General features: G+C 37.1%; 1 long non-coding RNA gene across 1 annotated transcript; it reads right to left on the bottom strand.

Moving 5' to 3' along the window:
* Nucleotides 1-11,936: 11,936 nt before the first annotated feature.
* LOC112771822 (uncharacterized) lies at nucleotides 11,937-13,736 on the bottom strand. The gene is made up of 3 exons (XR_003187230.3): nucleotides 13,005-13,736; nucleotides 12,624-12,751; nucleotides 11,937-12,299 (listed from the first exon to the last, which is right to left on the bottom strand). It is a non-coding gene; the product is annotated as an uncharacterized lncRNA (long non-coding RNA).
* Nucleotides 13,737-15,183: the final 1,447 nt, after the last annotated feature.

The following is a 15,183-nucleotide window of genomic DNA, read 5'->3' on the forward strand; positions in this document are numbered from 1 at the left end:
ACTTTTGCCAATGTTTTTTACATATTCAAACCGATTAAACGCGGGCAGCACGAGAGAGAAACCGATGAAACTGGCCGGTTATATGGTGCTACCAATGTTGAAAAATGCATACCGCCATCGAATAGTATTGACCAGTCTCCATCGACTTTTACCGGTTCGCACAGCTTTGTTCCCTACTGTGGTTAGATACTACGACCGGACTAGCTATGCCATTAATGCCAACTGCGCTTAAGGGTGGAAACAGGTTAGGCAAGGGCAGACATTGCTCTGAACAGGCCTGGGTTGTTAAACAGTTAATTGGACTGCGCCTGGCCTATTAACGTATTAAGGCTTTTAAAGGTGCCTGGGGCTGTACCTATTTTATAACACCCCAGCAGCAGGCCAGGCCAAGCAGAGCCCAGGTTGCAAGCTGGCATTTTTCGCCCTTAATATTTTCGCTCCGCTTAAAAATAAATTTCCGTTATAGTAATGAAGACAACATTTGTTTCGATTGAATTACAATCAATGCCCTCTTAGTGGTATTAAAAAGAATAGTCCGACTAAGTTTCCTTTAAAACTGGTCCTTTAATCAGCCATTTATTACAATATTTTAAAAATTAGTTAAAAGACATATATCTAAATAGATTTCGTGTCTTTTTAACATTATATATACATCCAAAGGATAAAGTAAATAAAACTTATATGTAAAATTTAAGAATTCAACATCAAAATTTAAAAAATATAGTTTTAGCATTTTTAACTATTAACGGATTATAATTAAACTATATTGTCGAAAAATTGATTAAGTAAAATTGAAGATTTTCAGTTTAGAATTATAAAAAATAAATACTAAGGGTTTTAATTATTAACCTACACATGTAAAGTCCCTAAAAAATATCATGTATGATACTAATATGTTAAGAATACTTTCATCGAATAAAATCCTAAAAAATTGGGCTTAATTACTCGTTGCAATAAATAAAAAGTTAATAAAAGAATTAAGAAGAAATTAGACGTGTATTTTTAGATTAATAGCAAAAAATGTTATTTTTTAATTAACGTTGAAATTGAATTATCTGATTTATGATTTCTGATGTGTTTCTCAGATATTTTATGAAGTAGATAGGAAGTTAGAGAAAATTCAAGTATCTGAAGTTTAAATTATTTTTAATTACCAACATTATTTGCTACAAATAATGAGTGTCTTTTAACTACATTTATTCGATAATTAATATTTTTTATATTTAAAGGCGGAATAAAATCTGAAATTTAAAAGATACCCATGAGTACCCGTTTGGGATACTCTAGAATTTAGTTTTTTTAACTGTTGACTTATGAAAAGTAGTAGTATTAATGTCTGGTGCAATTTTCAAAACCAAACTGCAGCTTTTTAAAAAGCTATTTTGGAGCTTATAGATAAGTTAAAAAAAATGACTTCTCTCATAATACTTCTACTTTTCATTACATTTTCTATAAACTAAGGACTTTTAGAGTTAAAAATCCAAACACAAAATAAATTATTTATAAGTTACTTTTAAAAAAAATCATTTATTGTTTAAGTTAATTTATGAAAATGAGCCTAATTAAGTTGATCACCGAAACTGGGCCTTAGCATTTTCGTAAGAATAAATATAAATCTGCCATTTCCTAAGACAAAACACTATGAAATTTTGCTATAACAAACAATTGCGACAACAAATTTCGCTTGCCACCGATATTCTTTCACGTTGGTATGGTTAATGTAAAAGAAAAATCGATGTTCAATAGACGTCTTCAAGTGGACACACCGATACGATCTCCTCATGTCACATCCTTATATTTCCAATGATGAAGTGGCTCCTGACATCGATACATTAACGGGATTTGAACCAAAATCCCTCCTCCTAGCTCGAGTCCGTGGCCCAGCAGTGACCATGGCTTTCCAAGCATGCAACGCGTGTAGTCACATACCGTAGCCCCCATTCATGTAATTTATCTCTCATTACCTTCACCAAGCTAGTGGCCCATGCCTGAAACCAACCCGGAACTATACAGGAGCCGGAGCCCTAGGACTTGGATTTCATTACACGTCAGCAGATACTGTTGTATCCACTTGCCTAAAATTAAATGATCCGGATAGGGCAAGTTTGTCGAATAACGGCAGACACATCATTCAGATAAAGATATTGATGTGACGCGATTGAAGAGAGTAGACCGTGTTTTCATGTTTTTTAGGGTGTTGTTATCGAAAATACCACTTTCATAGCTTCCCCTGGAAGTCTCCTTAACCATACAAAGACTTTATTTGTGGTGAGAGGGGCAGAAGAAAAACCAATAAAAAATTCAATCCCCGAATCCTTCCACCGTAAAAAACCCAAGATTTACTAACTCAGCACCCTTGTCCGAGCCCAATGGAGCCGACCATGAACCAGTTCACATTTTTCGTTGTCACGAAGGGACACAACACGGGAGTATACATCTCCTTTGAAGAAGCCAACAAGCAGATTCTGAATCACCCCGAACCGGAGTACACCGGCTACAATAGTTACGTCTTGGCACTGCACGCCTACAAATCAAGGATAGAGACGCTATTGGCGGACAGGGAGGCAACTGCGGAAATCATGTTGGAGACAGGCACATTGGAATCACCGCCGCGAACACCGCGAACCCTCCCAACATTCGACGGACGCGTTGCTTCTGTTGTTGGCGGTAAAGTTCTGATTTACCTTTCCATGTATGTCACTATATTCACAATTAGCATATTAACAAACAACGCATGCATTGTTGAGAGACCAAACACTACCATGGTCAAATTATAATGTTTTCATTTACAGGAGCACCAATGATTCCAGAAGATGAGTGTGCGTCGCATAACTTCGCCCTTAGCAACAGCATGGAGCTCTGGCTATCGATGTATTACTACGACACTAAAATACCCACCCCTTGTTTCTTTCGTGAGGAAAAATTCCACCACGATCTGGGTCCTATTTATGCATTCAATGTTATAATCCCTGGAAATCCGTTCGGATCAAACCTACGGGCGAAGGGTCGTTACACGGTCCTGGAGGATGACGCGAGGGAGGACGCTGCGTTCAGCATGTTGTGGGTTCTTTTAGAAAAGACGGGTAATGAGGTCAGAGACTTCAACTATCTTCGTGCAAAGTCTTTGCAGAGGGAAAACGCGCATCTTTTGGAGGAGATAACCAGGCTGGAGTCTAAGATACACATGCTTGAATCTATTTGCGACAATAGCCTCGATTGCATTACCCCGTAGGTTAAAGTTAAACTCATGGCAACTAACCAGATATAAACGTATGTTTCTTGCTTCTAATCCCTTGGTTTTCTAAAATCTGTAATTTCCGTGTCTCTATGAGAAGGTTTAGGCAGAGATGTAAAGACTATTTTGGTTGAAAAATTTGGTTTCTCATTACTTGTGTTCTATGTCCTGATGAAATGAGACTAGGAAACAGGCAAACAGCTAAAAGAGATGGTTAATTTGATATTTATTTGGCCAGCTTAAATAGCGATACGATCATGCTGTGAACCAACATATACCGGTACCTTTATTTTATCCGGCTAAAATCTTATTAATTGCTCCAACTTGCAGTTTTGGGTTGCAAAAAAAATCTCTTTTTCGTAATGTTTGATAATGTATGAATAAACAATTCAATGCAACGATGCATGTTTGCCCTCTCAGCTATTCAATTCTGAAACCAATATGGGACACCAACAACAAATAGGCAGAGATGATTTTATGCATAATAAAATGAAATCAGCAAAACCATAAACAATAAATATTTGAAGCGAAACATTTATTCCAGGCAGCCAAACAAACCAGCTGTTTTCCTTCTAGTAAACAATTCAACAAACAAATGTTCTCTTTTCCAGTGCAGATATGGTCACATAAGCACAAGAAATTACGAAACTTGCACCTTCCAGGAATGTGAAAGAACAAAAACCACTGAGAAAGATGAAAATATTCCTCTTTTACCTGTGTTACATACTGACAGTGAAGAACCAAGCCAAAATAATGCAGATAAATGCAACATTTGTGTAACGCTAATAAAGGTTAAAGTGCAAAAAACATGACACAACAGTTAAAAAAATTGCGCAACAACTTCGGTAAAACAATCTACGGAGGGAAAAGGAGAGTCACATTAAATTCAATGTACATAGCATCCATGGTGTTGTGCGAATTGAACTTGTATAATAATCTAAGGCACATAGATTGTGTCTAAACTACTTAATTAATGGACAGAACATTGTATCATGAACAAAATCAGTTAAATGTCGCTGTTGCAAGAAATCAGGATTCGCAACACAGCACATAAAGTTGTTGACAAATCGAAATAGCCAATCCAAAAATAACATAGTCAGGATGTTATTCACACCACTTGGATTCATTCAAAATCAACAAATTGGACCAATAGCTGCACGTCTGGCTGGGTACGGGAGATCTCAAACACGGCCAGCTTGGGCACAGTTATGTTGCACTTGGTCAAGAATTTCGCCCACCCTTGGCTAATGCTTCCGCAATTGCGCCTTCTTTGGCCGACGTATCTTGCGTAGACGGCCCGGACGGAGATCTCCCCTGAAGTCAGAGTGACCATCACATCATCGTTGACGTCGTCTCCAAAGTGCGGCACATTCGGCTGGCCAAAAAAAGATATAGAATCATATGGACTTAAGGGGATGTGTAACAACATTGCACTGTCCATGAAATGAAACAGAATGAAACCACTACCACTGATGATGGCATTATGAACAATTAGCATGCGTTGCGCTGATTCTGTAATGAAATTCAAACAAAAAACGAGAAGGAGAAGTTCGAAGAGGCAGTTGTAACGTGAATGCAATGTGCATGAATTCAAAATTATACAAACGGCAACTACTGATGACGGCACTATAAACAGTTAGCGTGCAATTGGGTGCTTGTTTCCCTAGACAATGGAATTTAAGAGTTTAACAACAACAGACATTCCCAGCATATATCCGTAATCAATTTGAAGTCAAAAACTGCTCCAGCACATAGCCAACGATTAACAACTAAGCAACAGCACAAGACACAACATATGGCCCACGTAGAATGGCACATTGGCAAACAAAGTAAGTACCATCAACAGAAGCACAGTTGGTGCGGACCAGGTTGCCACGCAGATTACTTTCAATAAAGGGAACGGCAGGGGAACAAAACATATAATGTGGTCCCCAATTGTAACCAAAGAAACAGGTCTATATATCGTGCAGAGGGAAAGCAATTACCAGGAAGTGTATGCCCAAAAGCCTTTTTGTGATGTGCATGATGAAGAAGGGGTGCTCGGACTGAAATGTCTGCTCCACCTCAGCCGCAGCTGCGCTCCTAGGGACATTGATACACCCCAGTCGACGCCGGGGCGCTTGAGTAGCGGGTGTACGGTTCCTTGGCACTCTGGGCGGTGTGACGTCGCCAGAGTCATCACCGGACACATCATACGTCCTTTCCACACCCGGTGACTGAAATATGCGAACGCTGAAGTCGTCTCTGCCCTTGTGCTTGAACAATAGAATGTTAGATGGTTGTAGCTTGTATTCATGATAGAACCTTTGCCATCCCCTGCCGAGTGTGATCTTTTTCCACCCCTTGGGGCTGCATGCAATCTTGTAAGTATGGTTTGAGCCATCGGCCACCGTGACATACAGATGATTGCTACCTTTGGGGAGGAGACCATTCGGTAATGGCAGACGCTGCATATAACGGCACACGAGGAGTCGGCGTGAGAGGTAAAACAAAATGCGGAGAGTAGAGTGACAAATAATCGCAACAAAAGAAGCGGAATCGTTAACCTACCATGGGCCGCGACGGCTCTCCTGCCGCTTTGATAGCCCTAACGGTGTCGCCTTTGGCGTATTGTTCGGCCATTTGTTCCTCACGGCACCAACACAGAAGAAGAAGGGGATAATTTGAGGTAAAAGAAAACGTACAGAGTGGATAACGTGTGGATCCAGCAGATATCAAGGGTGAATCTTATCTAATTCATTAATTGAAGTAACGTAATCAGAATTGCAGTACTTAGAAGAATGTGCCATCAGCCCTCGATATATAGTCTTCTTCTGGAAGGCATTCGGTTTCGTGCCTCATGGGCCAGAAAACTTTATTAAGTGGTTCCCACTCACATTTTTAAAATGCAATTTATAAATTAAAATTTATTATTTTCTTATATCGTCATTTTTTATTTTTGAAGTGCGTTTTATTACGTTATTCGGTAATTACTCTTTGTAATATTATAGATGTAATTAAAAATTTTATTTATAATTAAACTCATTATGTGGGTCATTTTTTAATTCTTATATTATAGTTACATTTAACTCCTATTATATAATAATTAACCTTTTAATTAAATAAAAGACAAATAAATTATAGTTTTCTAAATAAGAAGAAATTCACGTAATATTTATCTAGTATAGATTTAAACCAACGTACCGATATGCAAATATTTTTTGGAATCCTTAAGTATCGTACAATATAGATTTAACCTTTAGAATTTTGACACTCTGCCCGTTTGGAAAACTTTAGAAGTAACTTTTTTTAACTTTGGACTTGTTAAAAGAAGTAGTATTAATGTCTGGTGCAATTTTCAAAACCTAATTGCAACTTTCTAAGAAGCTATTTAGGATCTTATAGAGAAGTTAGTAAAAATGAATACTTCTACTTTTCATCGCGGTCGTATAAAATATGTACTTCTAGAGTTAAGAATCCAATCACAAAATAACTTATTTGTAATTTACCTCTATCAGAGTAATTTATTGTTTAAGTTATTTTATCAAAAGGAGATTAATTTAGTTGGTTACCCAAACTGTACCTGAATACTCATGGGTTTGATTACACATATTTGGTTTGTATGTTTATTGTTTTCACTATTTAGATAAAATTAATTCAGTCATAAATTATTTTATTTCATCCATTTTCTTTGGCAGACGTATGCACAAACAACAAAATTCTAATATTAATTTGCGTTATTTGCTTAGATTGTTCCTTGCTTTAAATTTAACTTTTTTTTGAAATTTTTTCATTTAAATTTCGATACAATTTTTGAGGTTGTCATTTTTAAAATTTAAGTTATTTGGTTAGGTTGGTATTTTTTAAATTTTAAGTCATATGCTTAAACCGTTAATTTTTAAATTTGTAAAGACACTTCCTAACGATGTTCGATATTTAATTTTCATGGTTGTTTAGCTAATTTAAACATTTGATTTTAAATTATTATTTTCGAGTCATAGTTTTTAAAATTTTAAATAATAGTTATATTTTATTATAATTACAATAAAATTTATCTTCTATTAAAAAGAAAATAAATTTCAGAATTTCGAAAAAAATAAGTTCAACAATAACTTACTTTGAATGTACTTTTATTATTATTAATATTTTTATTGTTATGATTATTATGATGAATATTATGAATATTATGCTTATTATTATTATTATTATAGCTAAGAAAATTTAATAAAAAAAATTCATTGTATCCTTATTTCCTTCATGGATACAAAATATCAACTATCAATAGTATCCATCTATTTAAAATAATTATAAATCAAATAACAAGGAAGGCCACAAACCTAATTATGTTCATTATGCTAGTACATTCTACATTATTAAATACCAAACACTTTCTACCCTTTCGGCTACCACATTTATGATAGCAACTTCTGTGCTCTTCCATTTACTCCGTATTAGATGTTACACTTCCATCTACAAAAAACTTTCAACCACACGTCGGAAGACTTTAAATTTAACTTCAATTGCATGCAATGCACCTTAATTTAGAACAAAATAACACATACCTGCATGACTATCTATGCAATAAAAATAATATATCATATTCGAAGCTGCATGTAACGGGTTTTTTCAATTTTTTCTTTGTGCCAGCCATTGTAAACCACGCATAAAGAAATACATTGTCAGTATTACATAATAACGTAATAAGAAGATAAATGTTAGAGTTACCACACAAAAAGATGGATAATAAACCCTTCACCACAAACCCTAAAACCATCAACCATGAACCCTAACCAACAAACCCCAAACCCCAGAAACAGTAAACCGTCAGCACAAGACCAAACAAACATTATCCACGGCCGTTCAAGGTTTCCCAATAAGCCAGCCGCTCCCTAAGCCGAGCGTTCTCAGCCTCCAGTTCAGCGACACGGGAGTCGACGGACAGACTAGATATTCGCTCCAAATCCATAAGACGTTCCCTGCAACTTTGAGCGACGTAGTGATTGTAGTCGAGGATCTCCTTCCCAGACTCTCCAACAACCGCTTGCAGGGATGATAAAGCGGCATCTTGCCTGGCCATGCGTTCATCGGCTGAGAACCTACCGTTGGCCATAAAGTTGATTCCGTCCGGTGGGCCCCCCACATGCACAACAAACCCATAGTAGCGGTCGCCATGAACGTAAACGCAATCGTGGGGCTCAAACACTGGAGGGTCTGTCTTAAGGGCGTCACATGCCCTGCGCAGCATTTGCTCAAGGTCTTCCATGATGACAAACTGGTCAGGATTCACCGTGGGGACAACCTCTACACTTTCAAACCAGAAAAAACAATAACAATGAGTAAACGTAAAGGTTAACAGGGAAAAAAGATAATGTGAAACCCCCTACCGTCGTCGCGGAGAGGGGCGCCAGGGCGAGTTCCTCCGGAAGAACCACTTCCATCACCAACGGTGGGGCTCGACATTGTTTCAACCCAATGAACAGCGATTCACTCACAAAAGGATGTAACAACCTTCAATCTTATTAACAAATTCCTCAGCGAAGTAATCTCAAACATCAAACTTATTGATATTTATATATGACATGCCTCATCACATTCTCCATTCCAATTATGTATACAAAGTTATCTCAGTGGACAGTCACACCGCTTCCCCATGGCTTTAAATTCGATAATAAATGTATTAACCTCACCTATCCGTTTTTCCCACCTTCCACCATATGTTCAACGCTTTATTATCTCATTTTAAACGCGTCACATTTAATCTCCTCTCTATGTGATACACGAAACAAAATTGAAAAACACAAAAGTCACAGCCATGATATTAAAGTACCCAAAACTACGCAGATAACATTAAAAATTAACTATTAACTATTCATAAATTAAACGGCTAAGAATATGCCCGAACCTTTAACAATCTTCTGAGTGCACGTGGAATAATGTATACTACTACAGGTTTAGAAAAGTGTAGCTAACTAACAACTATTGTTTAACAACGTCTGAAAAATGTATTATAATAACATTAATAGAGTAAATTTAATTAGGAGAGTGGTAGGGGAACATTGTTCAAAAATCTTCTTGGTAATGTATTATTTTCCAATAATTAATAATATCATTTCCCATACAGTTTTCATTTTTCACCATAATATAGTTACGCTTACTCTAACGTTTAATATTACGCATGCATAACTCAGAATGTATGTGACACAATCAACTTTAGGTTTCTAACGGGATCGGTGGACTTATAAATATGGAGGCTACACTACTATGCCACACTCCAAACCCCATACTCTAAACACGTATCCCCATCCCCATCGAAATAGGAACCAACAGGAACAAACTGAAGATGACAATCGACTGTTTTTCAAAAATCGCTTTCATTCCGAACGACATCTGGGTAGCAATAACCATTAAAGTTGCGTCACACTCCATTCGCGACCTGTGCAGTCTCAGAATGACCTGTAAGGCTGCACGCAATGCGGGAGACACCGATATTGTTCGCCGGAGTGTTTCCATCCCACCGCCGCATGCCACGCCGTGGTGGTGGTGCATCAACCCAGAGTCAAAGAGATTCTTTGATCGCTGCATGGTAGCTGGCCATCCAGAACTTCTGTTTCGAGAGGCACTTCGGGAACTCTTCATCAGACGTAACGAAAACGTTGGCCTCCAGATGCTGAATAGTGCAACAAGTACAGGCCATGCAGCAGCCAAATACGCACTGAGCATGACGTTGCTGCTTCGCACGGACGACAACGTCGGAAAACAAAAAGGGCTGGAACTGTATCGCCAGCTTGATGCGGCTGGTTCACTCGCTGATTGTAACGTAAGGTGCTTTTCAATTCTGATAATCTTGTGGTCAGGTGAGGTCCAAATGCCACACATACAAGAACAACACACCGTCTGTGCCTCACCTACGTGCTTCACGAGGGGCCACATGCCTCTTCTGTATGACTATCGCAGACGTGCAGCGGAGCGAAACTCCGTCCATGCTTTCGGAGGGGCCGCTCATATCCCCTGCATCCAGTGTCGCGCAGACTACGACCTGCAAGCCTTCGTCAACCTCCCATGAGTTAATACAATTTAAATAAAACCTGTATATTAAACGTTAAACAAATGAGTCGATACAATTGAATTACGTACTTGTTTTATATTTCATTTGTTAAAATTAAGTATTGAAATTTGTATTATATTTCATAATATTTTATTTCAACCAGAACCATGTCCTTAAGCAAACCAAAATTAGCCTAGTTTATGCTCCTTGGTAAACGACACATGTGAGCCCCACATTCGATAACATTTCCAACCGTTGGAAATATTACAGTTGCACAATTTCAATTTCCTATTCAAATCACAGTAGCCATACTCGTTGCCTTTAAAAACCACCAAAACCAACCTCACAGCTTAAACATACTCCACACAACTCTCCCTTGGAATGTCAAAATGGTCCGTGCCAAGAAGAAATACTATGTTGTTTTCGTAGGGAGGGTTCCTGGTATCTATAGTTCCTGGCCGGCCTGTCATAGCCAAGTTAACGAATTTAGCGGCAACCTCCATAAGTCTTACGAAACCTTAGATGAAGCTCGCATGGCGTTCGAACAATTCGTATCTGCCAGACGATTAGAGACTCAGCTCACCAACAATGGTCCTCTAGCGCAACAAATTCATGCAACATCCATTTGCCAGAACCCATCACCCATTCCTGACCAACTACTCCCTTTCGACGAAGGCAGACAGGAGCAACGTCAAATTGAAGGAGGGGAGAACCACTCAACTGTCCGTCAACCCAACCGATCCAACCAGAGGCGCCGGCAACGAAATCCCTACCCGTGTATCCTATTTAGCTTCGTTACCATGTTCGTCCTATACTTAACTCTGGTTAGGAAGTAGGCTCCTCTTAACCTTAGTTATAACAGCACCTACCACCATGTGTTTCCAGCCTTGTAGCAGTCTTACATTTCACTGTCTTCCATTGTTTACTTTTTAACGTATATTCTATTGTAATAATTAATCTAATGTTCACTTCACGCATAACATCACCTTATTATTCCAGCGTATCTGTTATTAACTCAGCGATGTCTAATTATTCAAACGTGATTTTAGCACATTAATCCGTTAATCCATTTACCCTCCTCATCTGTTTACGGCATCTCAACACATACGGTACATGCATGCTAAGATATTTACATATAGACAAATTTAATGTCAGATACGATAATTTTTGTTCATTTTGATATTTTACATTCTTATTATGATAGTACATAACGTTACTGAGGTTTTGTAAGACAAATATTTTCTAAAAATATAATAAGACAAAACGTCGTTGTGAATAATATATATTTTTTTATTATAAAAAAGCCAAAACGTGATACACGTTTTGTAAAAAAAAAAATATTTGTTTTTATATAAACAAACTAACTTGCCCAATGTAAGTAACAAGAAAAAACCACAACAATCTTATCATCTGGTGCAATTGGGGATTGAGAATGACACACATTTAATTAATGATAATAATTTCACGAAACACATACAGCTACAAAAATTCATTATAAACTGATAACGGATATAGGAAATGCAAAATGCAAAAAAAATAAGTTAATACAATGCAACGATGCAAGTAAGCCAAAAAAAATACTAAAATCTGTACCGACTCTCTCACACCTACATCTAATAAGCAGACATATTTATCTGCATAATAAAATGAACACAACAAAACCATAAACAACTTCCATGACAAACATAATTGCTTCACTTGCTAAAAGAGACATGAAAATGCCTAGCACAAACTACATTAAGAAGTTTAATTGATGTCTCAGCCCTACTAGGAAGTAGAAAACGAGACTTGATGAAATGGTCATGAGGAATAGGAATGGCATGACAAGAATTGTCCAACTTAAAATACTAGTAGTGCACTTCAATGATGGTTACATTATTGACATTCATGCATCCGATTGACATTGTATTTCTTCCTTGAAGCCAAGTCCAAATACAAATAAATTCATGGCAACCGGGTTGTTACATTTATAGGAAACAGACATTTCTTTTATAGATTGAACATTCTGTGATGAATTGGAGAACTGCCTTCAGCATCCACCTGTCTTGCAAGTGACACATTTCAGTTAAAAGTGTTAACATTTCAGACAAGTTTGCAACTCTAAAAAAATATCAACTGAAAAGAACAATACAGACCATAAAGTTGCCCTAAACAAAGTGCAAAACAGCTAAAGACCAAACAGTTCTACTTGATTGAATTACTCTATAGCATCCCCTGGGACTCCAATGCCCAATAGAAACTTCGCTAAAGACAATCTTTTATCAACTAGAAGCTGCTAAATGCAAAGGCAAAACACAAAAATTTTATTTTTCGAAACTTTTTTCTTTAAAAAAAATGGACAGTAATCACATATACTCGACATACATTTATTTCTCCACAAACTGTAGCAGCAAATGCAGTTACCCATGGAACAACTGAAGAGGTCATGGAAAGGGAATCCTTATGCTCATGCCCACCAATAGTTTCCCCATCAAAATAGAAAGTTCCAAAATCTGTAAATTTATAATACGTTTGTATAAGCTCAACATGCAAAATATTAGACATAAATAATGGCAGGACCAATTAAATTATGCATGTGTGTTAAAGGAAATCGTTTCTATCAATATGATGCATGCAGCCGGAGCTTCTACATCTGCCAGGTATTAAGTTTCAATTGCAAATACTGTTAACGACAAATAATAAGCAATTTCAAACAGAAATAGACTCAATTACACAACAAAGAAAAGAAATTGGTCAAATTAATACCTGAGATTGAGGCTCCATACTTGGTGTCAGAGGGGTTGGGTTTGCCGGTTTGACACTCTTCAGAGGGGATGGTCTGCGCTGCTTCGTCACTGTCCGGCGCTACTAGGAGGCGCTCGTTCTGCGAGACCCGAAGGGGGTTAGGCCGCGCAGGTTCCTTGGACTGGGAGTGGCTAGGAGGTGCTTGTTCGGCGCTTCTTCGGCGCGACTGTGAGGGGCTGGGAGGCGCGGGGTGGGCTGCCTGGAGTTGGGTTTCGCGTTGGGGTACTGGGGTTTCTCCCCTCTTTTACAGTGGCTGCGCTAGGTTACAACTTAGGAGAAATAGGTTTTCTACTGGGGGTGGGGTAATGGTTTTTTAAGCTAATCGGATCCAACAACAAAAACCCGGCCCATAATATTACCATCCTGGCCCATACACTTTCAGCAACTCGTTCTATATGTTAGCTGGCTTGAGCCATAAAAGGGCAACAATGACCCCAGCTTCCATATATACCCCCTACCAGTAGACAACCTCACCATCAGGTCACCTCATATGGTAGGCTCAATATTTTATGAATCACATTAGAAAAATCTAGATAAATCAGTACCGTATGTTTATTTAATTGTTAAATCCGACAGCCACTAGCATTGGATCATCAGAGATCCAGTAAAGTGCTCTGGACTATTTGAAAACTTTCCTATATGATATATCCATCTACGATATCAACAAATTCTCACAATCAATCATATAAAAATTCTATATGTTTCAACAAATTTTCATTAACACTTAATTAAACACATCAGAAACGGGAAAACGAAAAAAAAATCAGTAACGGTATTCTTTTACTCGCACTCCCTTTAGCAAGCCATGCCATACACGCGTCACTTTGAGATTATGCCAAATACAAACCACATCCCATGGTGCAGACAGTACCACAAAATCTTCCAAGTAAATAGACCATAGAATTGTTTTTTTTTTTTTTTTTTCAAAAGTTAGCCAATATGTAAGTACGAAAAATGTTACTTTTTAAAAAGAATGGATAAAAATATATCTGAATATTACACGGTAGTTATAATTACGTCTAAATTATTTAAGGAATCATATATACCTACAATTTTTTTTTTGGATGGACACATTCATCTTCCCAAAGCAAAATTGCATATGTGTAATGTTTTGGGTCCAAAATAGGATTATTACTATGAGTAACGTGATAATTTGTTGTAAGATAAGATAAAATCTTTTTAAAATTAAATTATTAAGTAAAATTAAACCTATCTCTAGAAATGGTTTTATTAGATAGACAATGACTTTTGTAAATAATGTGAATAATAGTCTAGAATTGACCTAATAAAGTAAAAAAATACTCTACCTTCAAATTACCTCTTAAATATTAACATTAGGATAACCATATGCATATCTAGTGAATTGAACATCCAGTCATTGTTAACTGTGCATGAGTAAATCGAATCAAAAGAAATAACCATCCAATTAAAAATAATGAATATAATCATCTGCATATCTATTGAATTGAACATCCAATATATCCATTATTCATATTATTTAGTAATCTCATTGTCTACTTATACTTTTTCCTCTAGAAATTGCAGAAATTTTTAGAACTCTAACTAAGAACGAAGAACATGACTTCACTTCAAGAAACGAAGTTAAAAATTTTGAAAAATTAATGAACCAGCCAGAATTTGAAAGAAAAAATTGAATATCTAGCAATATCAAATTTAATCAACTAGAACCAAAATTTAAAACAACAATTGAGAAAAACAATCAACCAGAAATCAAATATAATATATAACAATAATTTTTTAATAGTAAAAGCAGAAGAAAATATGCCAAAGTAGAATTGTAGAAACAGAATGCTAGAACTGCAGAATCCTATATAAGAACGATGAACCATGAGCTACAGAATGCGAACGCAAACCTAACGAGAACAGAAAGCAAAGAACCGGCAGAACAAAGACAGTAAGGCGGCGTGATTGCGATGGACAAAGCGGCCAGGCGACGATGACAGAGGAGATGAGTGGTGATTAACCACGACGGAGGAGGCTGTTGAGGAATGCCAAGGAAGAGAAGAGAAAATGACAAGGAAGAGAAGAGGAACAACGAGAAAGAGAAGAGGTTGACCACCAGTGAAGTAAAGAAACTACTTTTAAAATGATTTAATTTATTGAGTATGCTGATTTGGAT

The sequence above is a fragment of the Arachis hypogaea genome, chromosome 18, assembly GCF_003086295.3.
Source record: "Arachis hypogaea cultivar Tifrunner chromosome 18, arahy.Tifrunner.gnm2.J5K5, whole genome shotgun sequence".
Taxonomy (NCBI): Eukaryota; Viridiplantae; Streptophyta; class Magnoliopsida; order Fabales; family Fabaceae; genus Arachis; species Arachis hypogaea.